This window comes from Arachis hypogaea, chromosome 11 (genome assembly GCF_003086295.3).
Source record: "Arachis hypogaea cultivar Tifrunner chromosome 11, arahy.Tifrunner.gnm2.J5K5, whole genome shotgun sequence".
NCBI classification, from domain to species: Eukaryota; Viridiplantae; Streptophyta; class Magnoliopsida; order Fabales; family Fabaceae; genus Arachis; species Arachis hypogaea.
The window spans coordinates 10815375-10832629 of NC_092046.1; the positions used below are offsets into that span (position 1 = coordinate 10815375).

General features: G+C 40.2%; 1 long non-coding RNA gene across 1 annotated transcript; it reads right to left on the minus strand.

The window, feature by feature from the left end:
- Positions 1 to 765: 765 nt before the first annotated feature.
- Positions 766 to 15153, minus strand: LOC140176312 (uncharacterized). Its single transcript, XR_011867254.1, has 4 exons — positions 15096 to 15153; positions 13468 to 15007; positions 7147 to 8557; positions 766 to 2235 (listed from the first exon to the last, which is right to left on the minus strand). It is a non-coding gene; the product is annotated as an uncharacterized lncRNA (long non-coding RNA).
- Between the last annotated feature and the right edge of the window lie 2102 nt (positions 15154 to 17255).

The window sequence follows — 17255 nt, forward strand, 5'->3', positions numbered from 1 at the left end:
TATGATTGTTTCACGATTGGTAGTGATGAGGACTTGCAAGTGATGTTTCTTTGTCGGCGGCAGTTTCCGGAGGTCAGGACACCAGAATTGTTGGCAAAGCTTGTTGATGTGGTATCCAGCTCAGGGGGTTCGAACCGGAATACCACCACTTTAGCCACGGCAGCCGGTTCTAGTTCCCGGCCTGCCGTTGCTTCTTCCTCCGTCCCTGTGTACGAGCCAGCGGTCCAACCCGTCGCGTCCCCTGTAACACCCTACCACACTAAGCTTTACGCTTAAGTCGTAAAACAAAGGTGGTGAGGTATTACGACCTCTAAAATAAAATGAGTACATATAATAGCAGAAGAATTATAATATGCTAGGAGCCTTGAAGAAAAGAGGAAATAGAAATCGTGAAATAAAAGCGCAACGCTCGAAAAACGAGTTAACTTGCGTGCTAAGAAAGCTACCGATGTCAAGTGTAAAGTAACCCAAAACAGGAACAGAGAGTCAAAGATACAATAACGAGCTCCTGACTCAGCCTGCGAAGTCAAGACTGGCCGGAGAATATACACACATATATACATATATATACATATCCAAAACCCAAATGTACATAAAATAAATCCTACCTCTCCATACACCTCTAGGAGGATCAAAAAGAATAAGTTATGTGGAGAGAAAGCTAAGTACATATATATACATCATAGCATAATAAAATAACCCAGTAACCACTCCGCTTCAAGAGTCCAGACGCCTAACGAGATGCCTCTCGACCTGCATCTGAAAAACAACGACATAGTATGGAATGAGAACCGGAGGTTCTCAGTATGGTAAAGGTGCCACACACATAATATATAAGGTCCTGGGAATGCCAGAGGCAATCCTAGAACGCCGACACTCAGATTATAGAGTTTAAAGTATTAAACAGAAGCCATAAAAGGTGGTTTCTAAGAATATTTAAACCTAACTTAACTTAATCTTAAATCTAGGTCCCATACTGCCATTCCTCCATACCTCCAACTCCATCATGCATTTTCACAGACAAATAGACAGATAAAGGCAAGCACAAGAAGGTTACAAATACTGCAGGTAACAAATACACATTTAACATGGCAAGTACATATAGGCACACCCAATTAAAGCACAAGCAAGTAATTCAAGTAATATGTAGATGATGCATGCCTATCCTATGGCTGATGAGGCTCATCTGTCGGTTATCCAGCCAACCCGACAAGTCTGAATTGTCCTTAGACTGTCCCCCGACGTGCATCCCCAAGAGTCTATGCATAGATTTTTCTCAAATAATCAATATTGCTCAATGGGGGTAACATTCCCGGGAATTTATATAGTGCCCGGTCACACTTACGTCGTAGGGTCAACAGAGTATCGAATTTTCAACCTGGTACACGTGGTGGCAAGCCACGGCACTTAATCCAGGGAATCTCGTATCTCAGATTATTCAAATTCATAAGCCATATAAATAATTCAATTAAAATTCATCAACATCCACATCATTCTCAATCGCATCTCATTCATCATTATACGTCAATCATATTCAATCATTATCCTTCATTATCACATCTCTCATTCCGTCCATCAATAGTTCTAATTCAAAACATAATTCATTCTTTTCCAAATGAATCAAACTTAAAACATGCTCATTTTCTTAATAACTCAAAATCAAACCATATAACCTTTGAATCTTAAATCTTTATAAATAATCATATAAACTAAATCTCTAATTTTTATAGAATTTCGGCAGCATCTCCTCTAAAACTCGGACTTTGCCACCCTTTTCGGGTCCAAACCTGCTTTCTTTTCAATTCAACATACCCTTCCTCATCATCATAACAACCACCACGATAAATCTACCTCAGATAAACAATTAAACTCATACTATATTCAAATCCAACAACCCAAAATTCAACTAAGGATCATAGTTCACAATTCCTGAGCTTTTAACACAAAATACCTCATTATCACAACAACCTCCACAATAGTTATACCTCAAATCAATAATTCACCAAATCATTAGTTAATCAACAATAACATTCAACCATAATTCCCTCCAAATTAACATAACAACATTCACCATCCAAAATTAAAAACTAATTATCCAATAAACTTCAACCAATTATATTCATCGACAAATTACTAAATATTAAACATACACCTGCATTCCAACTTATCCTATGGTCATCTAGCCTAAGTTTTCACAGAACATTATATATTAAATGCAAGAAACCTAAACCATACCTTGGCCGATTTCCACGTAACGACCAAAGCTATTTATTCAAAACCAAGACAGCCCCTCAAAACTCAACTAATCCGCTTTCTCCAAGTTCCAGTATTCACAATTTCAAGCTCCAATTATTTATTCACAACCTAATACACATTCATAACACATATATATCCAATTTAATACTCAAAGCTCAAATTCAATGAAAATAAAATAGAATTATCGTATCCTCACCTTACCCAAGCTTCACATAAGCAATAGTGAATGTTTTTCTCAAGCTAATTGGATCCTAAAACATCAAAAATCAAAGAAATTCAATACCCCTTCTCAAAACTCGAAAATTGGGGGAAAAGAGTGGCTGAGAATATTTAAGGGCTTACTTATAAAATTGTTCCGGTAGAAATGTAAAGCTCGACGCGGTGGATGCGTGGTCGCAAACGGTACGGCGATCGGAGCTCGGATCGGGAAGTTACGGCGCCTTGAACTTGGAACGAGGGTTCGGACCCCTTTTTCTTCTCCTCCCTGGATGCAAGCTTTCAGCGTCACGTTGCTGAAATGAGGGAGATGCAATGCGTGGGTTCATTTAATAGGTCGGTTCGGTTGGACCGATGGTCCGATTTGGATCCGGTTCAACCGGTTCGGTCCATTCGGTCCAATCTTGGACCGATTTTCTCAAAATTAGTGTCAAAATTTTCGTTTCGATGAGCTCTATCCTAATTTGATATAATATTCACATTTCTAATCCTCCTTATTAAAAACTAATTTATTGACTAATTATTTACTAATTTAACCGGGGTTTACATCCTACCCACCTAATAAAGAATTTTGCCCTCAAAATTCAGATGTAGTCAGTAGTTATCTGAAAAGAGATGTGGGTAATCCTTTCGTATATCTGATTCGAGTTCCCTGGTATGTTCCTCGATACCAGCTCGACTCCAAACTACTTTTACTAATGATACTTCCTTTCCTCGTAATCGTTTAACACTGGTGTCATCAATCCTCATCGGAATTACTGGAAGTGTTAGATCTTCTCTCACTCGGATTGGTTCTGGTTCTAGAACATGACTTGCGTCAGGAGTATAGTTCCGAAGCTGTGACACATGGAACACATCGTGCAAATTCGAAAGATATGGCGGTAAGGCAATTCTATAAGCCACTGGTCCAATTCTCTTCAGAATCTCAAACGGTCCAATATAACGGGGATTCAGTTTCTTGGTCTTAATAGCTCTTCCCACGCCAGTGGTTGGTGTAACTTTCAGAAAGACATGTTCTCCTTCTTCGAATTCCAAAGGCTTTTGCCTCTGATCAGCATAGCTCTTCTGGCGGCTTTGGGCTATAAGCATTCGACTACGAATCTTCTTTATCTGTTCAGTCATTTTCAGCTATCATCTCAGGCCCTAATAAACTCCTTTCTCCAGTTTCATACCAACATAGTGGAGACTGACATTTTCTGCCATACAGAGCCTCATATGGAGCCATTCCGATGCTCGCATGATAGCTATTATTATAAGCAAATTCTATTAATGGCATATACCGATCCCAGCTCGCCGACTGGTCCAATACACAAGCTCTTAGCATATCTTCCAAGGTCTGAATAGTTCTCTCTGATTGACCATTTGTCTGAGGGTGATACGCAGTACTCAAGCTTAACTGAGTCCCAAATGCACGTTGAAAAGCTCCCCAGAATTTTGATGTAAAGCGAGGATCTTTGTCAGATTTGATAGTAGAAGGCACACCATGCAATTTGACAATCTCTTTGATATACATTCGAGCCAATTCCTCCATTGTGGAATCTCCAAAGGCTGAAGGGTCCCTGATGGTCTCTGATGCTCAATCTTAACCTTCTGACATGTTAAACATTTAGATACATGCAATGCCACATCATTCTTTAATATCTGGCACAACAATCTGGTTCTTGAACTTCCACAAACCTTCCTGTCCTTCTAACACTCTCCACTGTTTCTCCTGTTTGACTGCTGGTAATACCTTATGTAACGCTTCACTGTCTCGATGAGCCTTCAGAAGTTCTGATTTAAAATCACTTGAGATCTGCAATTGACTCAAACACAGAATTCCAGATTCTTCTCTAACTCCCAAATTCAAACCTTGAAATGCCCTTAGTAATTCTTCTTCCCGTAGCATCATCCAAGTTGCATATAAAGACTTCTGACTCAAAGCCTCCGCCACAACGTTCGCTTTTCCTAGATGATAATTCAATTCAAAATCATAATCTTTCAGAAGCTCCATCCACCTCCTCTGCCACATATTCAACTCTTTCTGCTCAAAAAGATTCTTCAAACTCTTATGGTCTGAGAAAATATGAAACTTAACACCATAGAGGTAGTGCCTCCATATCTTTAAAGCAAACACAATAGCAGCAAGTTTTAAATCATGTGTCGAATAGTTCATCTCATACGGCTTTAATTGCCGTGAGGCGTGTGCTACAACATTCTGGTGCTGCATCAGAACGCACCCCAAGCCCTTCAGCGATGCATCACAGTACACTTCAAACGGCTCACTTGGTTCAGACAATACTAACACGAGTGCAGTAGTCAATCTGTGCTTTAATGCTTAAAAACTCTCTTCACACTCTGGGTCCAAATAAAAAGCGTATCCTTCCTAGTCAACTTAGTTAAAGGTAAGGCGAGCTATGAAAGTCCCTTAATGAATCTTCGATACTATCCCGCCAAACTTAGGAAACTTCTAATCTCTATTACTGAAGTTAATCACTCCCATTTCATCACTACTTCTACCTTAGCAGGATCCATGGCTATTCCCTGCTTACTCACCACGTGACTGAAAAACTTTACCTCACTCTTCCAAAACTCGCATTTAGATAACTTAGTGTATAACTTCCTATTTCTCAAAATTTGTAATACAGTTCGTAAGTGATTAACATGCTCCTCTTCAGTCTTAGAATAAACAAGAATATCATCAATGAAGACAATAACAGACTGGTCCAAATACAGCCGAAAAATCCTGTTCATATAATCCATAAATACTGTCGGGGCATTAGTTAACCCGAAAGGCATCATTGTATACTCATAATGACCGTAACGTGTCCTGAAAGCAGTTTTCGGAATATCCTCGTCTCTAACCCTTATCTAATGATACCCTGATCGCAGGTCAATCTTAGAAAACACACCGGCACCCTGTAACTGATCCATTAGATCATCGATTCTAGGCAACAGATATTTATTCTTCACAGTGATCTTATTCAATTGCCGATAATCGACACACAGCCGCATACTCCCATCCTTCTTCTTTACCAGTAATACTGGCGCTCCCCACGGAGAAACACTTGGTCGGATAAAATGCTTACCCAACAGATCTTCCAGCTGAGCCTTCAGTTCAGCCATTTCTAAAGGCGACATCCTATAAGGAGTAATTGAAATTGGACCGGATCCAGGTACCAACTCAATTGCAAATTCAACCTCTCGGTTAGGGGGAAATTCATTAATATAATCCGGAAACACATCTGGAAATTCACATACAACCGAAATCTGCTCTAAACTCTGATCATCACCTGATATTCTTGCAGTTAATAACATAATACCCTGACATTCAGTTCCAGAACAGTTTACTATCATAAAATTCAAATAGTAACTATTCACCACAACCGGCGCTTCTGACCTTTCTAACATAAACTGTACTGACTTCTCAGAATAATCAAGCAAAACATGGCTCTTAAATAACCAATCTCCCGACTATCACAGCGTCATCTGCCTGCAGGATACATCGTGTCCCCTGTCACCAATACTGAGCCTTACCTTGCAGTTGATAAGTTCCAAATTCAACCAATTACTTCTCAGGAACCTGTTGGGCCTGCAACAACCGTTCCATAGCTTGAATCCAATTATCTGCGTTAGTGGGATTTGAGGTTCTCCTGAAAGTCGGAGGGTGAACTTTCAGAAATAAAGCAAGTGTCATAGGACCATCCTCATCATTATTATTCCCGTAATTACCCTGATTTATCTTATTATCCAGTGCCTCGGCTATTGCCTGCATAGCTATAGCCATATTTCCCAGAGTAGCCATAAAGTCTACTGGATCATTCCCTACCGGGCTAGGAGTAACGATGCCTATCCTACCTCTACCTCGCCCGCGACCGCGTCTGCGAGTCGACATCTGGTCCTTATACACATCAAACAAGTGATATTAAGTTGATCAGTCTCAATATCGCAGGTCTAATGCTTTTAAGTTCCAAATGCATGCTCACAAACGTTTATGCCATATATATCAATCAGATATCCTAATAGCACATAAACACATATACAGAGAATGCACAGAAGTACAATCAGTCCGTCTTTCAGGCTCTATAGGAACGAACTGCTCTGATACCATAATGTAACACCCTACCACACTAAGCTTTACGCTTAAGTCGTAAAACAAAGGTGGTGAGGTATTACGACCTCTAAAATAAAATGAGTACATATAATAGCAGAAGAATTATAATATGCTAGGAGCCTTGAAGAAAAGAGGAAATAGAAATCGTGAAATAAAAGCGCAACGCTCGAAAAACGAGTTAACTTGCGTGCTAAGAAAGCTACCGCTGTCAAGTGTAAAGTAACCCAAAACAGGAACAGAGAGTCAAAGATACAATAACGAGCTCCTGACTCAGCCTGCGAAGTCAAGACTGGCCGGAGAATATACACACATATATACATATATATACATATCCAAAACCCAAATGTACATAAAATAAATCCTACCTCTCCATACACCTCTAGGAGGATCAAAAAGAATAAGTTATGTGGAGAGAAAGCTAAGTACATATATATACATCATAGCATAATAAAATAACCCAGTAACCACTCCGCTTCAAGAGTCCAGACGCCTAACGAGATGCCTCTCGACCTGCATCTGAAAAACAACGACATAGTATGGAATGAGAACCGGAGGTTCTCAGTATGGTAAAGGTGCCACACACATAATATATAAGGTCCTGGGAATGCCAGAGGCAATCCTAGAACGCCGACACTCAGATTATAGAGTTTAAAGTATTAAACAGAAGCCATAAAAGGTGGTTTCTAAGAATATTTAAACCTAACTTAACTTAATCTTAAATCTAGGTCCCATACTGCCATTCCTCCATACCTCCAACTCCATCATGCATTTTCACAGACAAATAGACAGATAAAGGCAAGCACAAGAAGGTTACAAATACTGCAGGTAACAAATACACATTTAACATGGCAAGTACATATAGGCACACCCAATTAAAGCACAAGCAAGTAATTCAAGTAATATGTAGATGATGCATGCCTATCCTATGGCTGATGAGGCTCATCTGTCGGTTATCCAGCCAACCCGACAAGTCTGAATTGTCCTTAGACTGTCCCCCGACGTGCATCCCCAAGAGTCTATGCATAGATTTTTCTCAAATAATCAATATTGCTCAATGGGGGTAACATTCCCGGGAATTTATATAGTGCCCGGTCACACTTACGTCGTAGGGTCAACAGAGTATCGAATTTTCAACCTGGTACACGTGGTGGCAAGCCACGGCACTTAATCCAGGGAATCTCGTATCTCAGATTATTCAAATTCATAAGCCATATAAATAATTCAATTAAAATTCATCAACATCCACATCATTCTCAATCGCATCTCATTCATCATTATACGTCAATCATATTCAATCATTATCCTTCATTATCACATCTCTCATTCCGTCCATCAATAGTTCTAATTCAAAACATAATTCATTCTTTTCCAAATGAATCAAACTTAAAACATGCTCATTTTCTTAATAACTCAAAATCAAACCATATAACCTTTGAATCTTAAATCTTTATAAATAATCATATAAACTAAATCTCTAATTTTTATAGAATTTCGGCAGCATCTCCTCTAAAACTCGGACTTTGCCACCCTTTTCGGGTCCAAACCTGCTTTCTTTTCAATTCAACATACCCTTCCTCATCATCATAACAACCACCACGATAAATCTACCTCAGATAAACAATTAAACTCATACTATATTCAAATCCAACAACCCAAAATTCAACTAAGGATCATAGTTCACAATTCCTGAGCTTTTAACACAAAATACCTCATTATCACAACAACCTCCACAATAGTTATACCTCAAATCAATAATTCACCAAATCATTAGTTAATCAACAATAACATTCAACCATAATTCCCTCCAAATTAACATAACAACATTCACCATCCAAAATTAAAAACTAATTATCCAATAAACTTCAACCAATTATATTCATCGACAAATTACTAAATATTAAACATACACCTGCATTCCAACTTATCCTATGGTCATCTAGCCTAAGTTTTCACAGAACATTATATATTAAATGCAAGAAACCTAAACCATACCTTGGCCGATTTCCACGTAACGACCAAAGCTATTTATTCAAAACCAAGACAGCCCCTCAAAACTCAACTAATCCGCTTTCTCCAAGTTCCAGTATTCACAATTTCAAGCTCCAATTATTTATTCACAACCTAATACACATTCATAACACATATATATCCAATTTAATACTCAAAGCTCAAATTCAATGAAAATAAAATAGAATTATCGTATCCTCACCTTACCCAAGCTTCACATAAGCAATAGTGAATGTTTTTCTCAAGCTAATTGGATCCTAAAACATCAAAAATCAAAGAAATTCAATACCCCTTCTCAAAACTCGAAAATTGGGGGAAAAGAGTGGCTGAGAATATTTAAGGGCTTACTTATAAAATTGTTCCGGTAGAAATGTAAAGCTCGACGCGGTGGACGCGTGGTCGCAAACGGTACGGCGATCGGAGCTCGGATCGGGAAGTTACGGCGCCTTGAACTTGGAACGAGGGTTCGGACCCCTTTTTCTTCTCCTCCCTGGATGCAAGCTTTCAGCGTCACGTTGCTGAAATGAGGGAGATGCAATGCGTGGGTTCATTTAATAGGTCGGTTCGGTTGGACCGATGGTCCGATTTGGATCCGGTTCAACCGGTTCGGTCCATTCGGTCCAATCTTGGACCGATTTTCTCAAAATTAGTGTCAAAATTTTCGTTTCGATGAGCTCTATCCTAATTTGATATAATATTCACATTTCTAATCCTCCTTATTAAAAACTAATTTATTGACTAATTATTTACTAATTTAACCGGGGTTTACATCCTACCCACCTAATAAAGAATTTTGCCCTCAAAATTCAGATGTAGTCAGTAGTTATCTGAAAAGAGATGTGGGTAATCCTTTCGTATATCTGATTCGAGTTCCCTGGTATGTTCCTCGATACCAGCTCGACTCCAAACTACTTTTACTAATGATACTTCCTTTCCTCGTAATCGTTTAACACTGGTGTCATCAATCCTCATCGGAATTACTGGAAGTGTTAGATCTTCTCTCACTCGGATTGGTTCTGGTTCTAGAACATGACTTGCGTCAGGAGTATAGTTCCGAAGCTGTGACACATGGAACACATCGTGCAAATTCGAAAGATATGGCGGTAAGGCAATTCTATAAGCCACTGGTCCAATTCTCTTCAGAATCTCAAACGGTCCAATATAACGGGGATTCAGTTTCTTGGTCTTAATAGCTCTTCCCACGCCAGTGGTTGGTGTAACTTTCAGAAAGACATGTTCTCCTTCTTCGAATTCCAAAGGCTTTTGCCTCTGATCAGCATAGCTCTTCTGGCGGCTTTGGGCTATAAGCATTCGACTACGAATCTTCTTTATCTGTTCAGTCATTTTCAGCTATCATCTCAGGCCCTAATAAACTCCTTTCTCCAGTTTCATACCAACATAGTGGAGACTGACATTTTCTGCCATACAGAGCCTCATATGGAGCCATTCCGATGCTCGCATGATAGCTATTATTATAAGCAAATTCTATTAATGGCATATACCGATCCCAGCTCGCCGACTGGTCCAATACACAAGCTCTTAGCATATCTTCCAAGGTCTGAATAGTTCTCTCTGATTGACCATTTGTCTGAGGGTGATACGCAGTACTCAAGCTTAACTGAGTCCCAAATGCACGTTGAAAAGCTCCCCAGAATTTTGATGTAAAGCGAGGATCTTTGTCAGATTTGATAGTAGAAGGCACACCATGCAATTTGACAATCTCTTTGATATACATTCGAGCCAATTCCTCCATTGTGGAATCTCCAAAGGCTGAAGGGTCCCTGATGGTCTCTGATGCTCAATCTTAACCTTCTGACATGTTAAACATTTAGATACATGCAATGCCACATCATTCTTTAATATCTGGCACAACAATCTGGTTCTTGAACTTCCACAAACCTTCCTGTCCTTCTAACACTCTCCACTGTTTCTCCTGTTTGACTGCTGGTAATACCTTATGTAACGCTTCACTGTCTCGATGAGCCTTCAGAAGTTCTGATTTAAAATCACTTGAGATCTGCAATTGACTCAAACACAGAATTCCAGATTCTTCTCTAACTCCCAAATTCAAACCTTGAAATGCCCTTAGTAATTCTTCTTCCCGTAGCATCATCCAAGTTGCATATAAAGACTTCTGACTCAAAGCCTCCGCCACAACGTTCGCTTTTCCTAGATGATAATTCAATTCAAAATCATAATCTTTCAGAAGCTCCATCCACCTCCTCTGCCACATATTCAACTCTTTCTGCTCAAAAGATTCTTCAAACTCTTATGGTCTGAGAAAATATGAAACTTAACACCATAGAGGTAGTGCCTCCATATCTTTAAAGCAAACACAATAGCAGCAAGTTTTAAATCATGTGTCGAATAGTTCATCTCATACGGCTTTAATTGCCGTGAGGCGTGTGCTACAACATTCTGGTGCTGCATCAGAACGCACCCCAAGCCCTTCAGCGATGCATCACAGTACACTTCAAACGGCTCACTTGGTTCAGACAATACTAACACGAGTGCAGTAGTCAATCTGTGCTTTAATGCTTAAAAACTCTCTTCACACTCTGGGTCCAAATAAAAAGCGTATCCTTCCTAGTCAACTTAGTTAAAGGTAAGGCGAGCTATGAAAGTCCCTTAATGAATCTTCGATACTATCCCGCCAAACTTAGGAAACTTCTAATCTCTATTACTGAAGTTAATCACTCCCATTTCATCACTACTTCTACCTTAGCAGGATCCATGGCTATTCCCTGCTTACTCACCACGTGACTGAAAAACTTTACCTCACTCTTCCAAAACTCGCATTTAGATAACTTAGTGTATAACTTCCTATTTCTCAAAATTTGTAATACAGTTCGTAAGTGATTAACATGCTCCTCTTCAGTCTTAGAATAAACAAGAATATCATCAATGAAGACAATAACAGACTGGTCCAAATACAGCCGAAAAATCCTGTTCATATAATCCATAAATACTGTCGGGGCATTAGTTAACCCGAAAGGCATCATTGTATACTCATAATGACCGTAACGTGTCCTGAAAGCAGTTTTCGGAATATCCTCGTCTCTAACCCTTATCTAATGATACCCTGATCGCAGGTCAATCTTAGAAAACACACCGGCACCCTGTAACTGATCCATTAGATCATCGATTCTAGGCAACAGATATTTATTCTTCACAGTGATCTTATTCAATTGCCGATAATCGACACACAGCCGCATACTCCCATCCTTCTTCTTTACCAGTAATACTGGCGCTCCCCACGGAGAAACACTTGGTCGGATAAAATGCTTACCCAACAGATCTTCCAGCTGAGCCTTCAGTTCAGCCATTTCTAAAGGCGACATCCTATAAGGAGTAATTGAAATTGGACCGGATCCAGGTACCAACTCAATTGCAAATTCAACCTCTCGGTTAGGGGGAAATTCATTAATATAATCCGGAAACACATCTGGAAATTCACATACAACCGAAATCTGCTCTAAACTCTGATCATCACCTGATATTCTTGCAGTTAATAACATAATACCCTGACATTCAGTTCCAGAACAGTTTACTATCATAAAATTCAAATAGTAACTATTCACCACAACCGGCGCTTCTGACCTTTCTAACATAAACTGTACTGACTTCTCAGAATAATCAAGCAAAACATGGCTCTTAAATAACCAATCTCCCGACTATCACAGCGTCATCTGCCTGCAGGATACATCGTGTCCCCTGTCACCAATACTGAGCCTTACCTTGCAGTTGATAAGTTCCAAATTCAACCAATTACTTCTCAGGAACCTGTTGGGCCTGCAACAACCGTTCCATAGCTTGAATCCAATTATCTGCGTTAGTGGGATTTGAGGTTCTCCTGAAAGTCGGAGGGTGAACTTTCAGAAATAAAGCAAGTGTCATAGGACCATCCTCATCATTATTATTCCCGTAATTACCCTGATTTATCTTATTATCCAGTGCCTCGGCTATTGCCTGCATAGCTATAGCCATATTTCCCAGAGTAGCCATAAAGTCTACTGGATCATTCCCTACCGGGCTAGGAGTAACGATGCCTATCCTACCTCTACCTCGCCCGCGACCGCGTCTGCGAGTCGACATCTGGTCCTTATACACATCAAACAAGTGATATTAAGTTGATCAGTCTCAATATCGCAGGTCTAATGCTTTTAAGTTCCAAATGCATGCTCACAAACGTTTATGCCATATATATCAATCAGATATCCTAATAGCACATAAACACATATACAGAGAATGCACAGAAGTACAATCAGTCCGTCTTTCAGGCTCTATAGGAACGAACTGCTCTGATACCATAATGTAACACCCTACCACACTAAGCTTTACGCTTAAGTCGTAAAACAAAGGTGGTGAGGTATTACGACCTCTAAAATAAAATGAGTACATATAATAGCAGAAGAATTATAATATGCTAGGAGCCTTGAAGAAAAGAGGAAATAGAAATCGTGAAATAAAAGCGCAACGCTCGAAAAACGAGTTAACTTGCGTGCTAAGAAAGCTACCGCTGTCAAGTGTAAAGTAACCCAAAACAGGAACAGAGAGTCAAAGATACAATAACGAGCTCCTGACTCAGCCTGCGAAGTCAAGACTGGCCGGAGAATATACACACATATATACATATATATACATATCCAAAACCCAAATGTACATAAAATAAATCCTACCTCTCCATACACCTCTAGGAGGATCAAAAAGAATAAGTTATGTGGAGAGAAAGCTAAGTACATATATATACATCATAGCATAATAAAATAACCCAGTAACCACTCCGCTTCAAGAGTCCAGACGCCTAACGAGATGCCTCTCGACCTGCATCTGAAAAACAACGACATAGTATGGAATGAGAACCGGAGGTTCTCAGTATGGTAAAGGTGCCACACACATAATATATAAGGTCCTGGGAATGCCAGAGGCAATCCTAGAACGCCGACACTCAGATTATAGAGTTTAAAGTATTAAACAGAAGCCATAAAAGGTGGTTTCTAAGAATATTTAAACCTAACTTAACTTAATCTTAAATCTAGGTCCCATACTGCCATTCCTCCATACCTCCAACTCCATCATGCATTTTCACAGACAAATAGACAGATAAAGGCAAGCACAAGAAGGTTACAAATACTGCAGGTAACAAATACACATTTAACATGGCAAGTACATATAGGCACACCCAATTAAAGCACAAGCAAGTAATTCAAGTAATATGTAGATGATGCATGCCTATCCTATGGCTGATGAGGCTCATCTGTCGGTTATCCAGCCAACCCGACAAGTCTGAATTGTCCTTAGACTGTCCCCCGACGTGCATCCCCAAGAGTCTATGCATAGATTTTTCTCAAATAATCAATATTGCTCAATGGGGGTAACATTCCCGGGAATTTATATAGTGCCCGGTCACACTTACGTCGTAGGGTCAACAGAGTATCGAATTTTCAACCTGGTACACGTGGTGGCAAGCCACGGCACTTAATCCAGGGAATCTCGTATCTCAGATTATTCAAATTCATAAGCCATATAAATAATTCAATTAAAATTCATCAACATCCACATCATTCTCAATCGCATCTCATTCATCATTATACGTCAATCATATTCAATCATTATCCTTCATTATCACATCTCTCATTCCGTCCATCAATAGTTCTAATTCAAAACATAATTCATTCTTTTCCAAATGAATCAAACTTAAAACATGCTCATTTTCTTAATAACTCAAAATCAAACCATATAACCTTTGAATCTTAAATCTTTATAAATAATCATATAAACTAAATCTCTAATTTTTATAGAATTTCGGCAGCATCTCCTCTAAAACTCGGACTTTGCCACCCTTTTCGGGTCCAAACCTGCTTTCTTTTCAATTCAACATACCCTTCCTCATCATCATAACAACCACCACGATAAATCTACCTCAGATAAACAATTAAACTCATACTATATTCAAATCCAACAACCCAAAATTCAACTAAGGATCATAGTTCACAATTCCTGAGCTTTTAACACAAAATACCTCATTATCACAACAACCTCCACAATAGTTATACCTCAAATCAATAATTCACCAAATCATTAGTTAATCAACAATAACATTCAACCATAATTCCCTCCAAATTAACATAACAACATTCACCATCCAAAATTAAAAACTAATTATCCAATAAACTTCAACCAATTATATTCATCGACAAATTACTAAATATTAAACATACACCTGCATTCCAACTTATCCTATGGTCATCTAGCCTAAGTTTTCACAGAACATTATATATTAAATGCAAGAAACCTAAACCATACCTTGGCCGATTTCCACGTAACGACCAAAGCTATTTATTCAAAACCAAGACAGCCCCTCAAAACTCAACTAATCCGCTTTCTCCAAGTTCCAGTATTCACAATTTCAAGCTCCAATTATTTATTCACAACCTAATACACATTCATAACACATATATATCCAATTTAATACTCAAAGCTCAAATTCAATGAAAATAAAATAGAATTATCGTATCCTCACCTTACCCAAGCTTCACATAAGCAATAGTGAATGTTTTTCTCAAGCTAATTGGATCCTAAAACATCAAAAATCAAAGAAATTCAATACCCCTTCTCAAAACTCGAAAATTGGGGGAAAAGAGTGGCTGAGAATATTTAAGGGCTTACTTATAAAATTGTTCCGGTAGAAATGTAAAGCTCGACGCGGTGGACGCGTGGTCGCAAACGGTACGGCGATCGGAGCTCGGATCGGGAAGTTACGGCGCCTTGAACTTGGAACGAGGGTTCGGACCCCTTTTTCTTCTCCTCCCTGGACGCAAGCTTTCAGCGTCACGTTGCTGAAATGAGGGAGATGCAATGCGTGGGTTCATTTAATAGGTCGGTTCGGTTGGACCGATGGTCCGATTTGGATCCGGTTCAACCGGTTCGGTCCATTCGGTCCAATCTTGGACCGATTTTCTCAAAATTAGTGTCAAAATTTTCGTTTCGATGAGCTCTATCCTAATTTGATATAATATTCACATTTCTAATCCTCCTTATTAAAAACTAATTTATTGACTAATTATTTACTAATTTAACCGGGGTTTACATCCCCGTCCTTTGCTGCTGATCTGAATGGCAGCGGAGGGGACGAGGTAGGATCATTTGACATTGCGCCAAACGCTTTACCGGGCGTTGCACCGCTTGGCGTTGGAGATGGATTTTTGGGGGAAGGAGAGGAGGATGACGTCGAGCCGGATATGATTGATGATGATAGCGGCGATGATATTGGAGCGAGTGAGCCTGCATTGGCGGTAGGTGGTTCTAGCTCTGGCACACAGCAGTATCCACCACATTTTTTCTCTTTGGACTTGGATGCCATGAGGCAGGAGGGGGTATCTGGTCACTCTGTTGGATTCGGGGCTAGAGATGCGGAAGGGACTGCTGGTCTGACAGAGTTCTAGGTTGGTCAGCAATTTCAGGATAAAGATGAGGCCCTGTTAAGTGTGAAGACTTACAGCATCCGGTGAGGGGTACAGTACAAGGTTGTGGAGTCTGATCATCGCCGTTACGTGGGCAAGTGTTCTGAGTTTGGGAATGGGTGCACATGGTTGATTCGACTGAGTCTCCGGCAGCGCAAGGGAATTTGGGAGGTCAAACGGTACAATGGACCTCACACTTGCCTTGCCACCTCCATCTCTAGTGACCACCGGAGTTTGGATTATCATGTGATATCGGCGTTCATTATGCCAATGGTTAGGGCCGATGCATCCGTCAGCATAAAGGTGCTCCTAAATGCCACAGCAGCACACTTTGGGTTTTCGCCGCCTCTGCCGTCCTTCGACATCAGAAAGTCGATGTTCAGGGCAGGATGTGGACGGGGCTGCACCCCTCCAAACTGCGGAAGAACCCTATCTATCTGATGCCACTCTATGACGGCAAAGTAGATAAGCGACGTAACAGACCGCCACAGCGCCATATGCCGAGGCTCCAAAACCTCTGGATGCACAACCTGAAGTACGTCGGGGCTGCTGTACGGCATCCAGATAAACTGCACCAAGAACTATACAGTGTTAGGGCAACTCATGAACCCAACTCGTAAAGTGTGGTTAAATAAAGAAACTTATTAAGTAACATACTGACCTCTCTATCCTGCAACCGGTCTATCCAGAGCCTCCACATCTGAACTCTAGAACCCTTCTCGCTACTGGAAGGGTTGTAACCTGACCACCTGCATCATACACATGTCTTACCGCTACTTAAATGTGTGCTTAGGGTATCCAATACATTATAAATGAACACGTAGTTATGTATAGTAAATTGAAATAGACAAGGCTTAGTACAGTACCTCGAGGCCAATGGCCAGCTGAACGTCTCAAACCCTGCAGGCCTAAACCGAGAAAATCGCCAGAAAATCCATGACTGAAGTAGCTGAAGTGGGCCCGCTAGCTTGATAACATTTCTGTTCGCCACTCGGCACATGCACCGGTACAACCATGCCAGTGCTGCAGAACCCCAGCTGTAGGTCCCCATCTCCTCCAGCCTAGCTACAAATGGAAGCCATCTGATGTGAATGCGGTTGCTGGACTTGTCCGCAAACAGCTGCGTGCCCAACAACATCATGATGTACGCACGGGCATATCGACGCACAGTCTCCTCATCAGCTCCCTCCGGGCACTCACCAAAAGTCTCCTGAAACCAG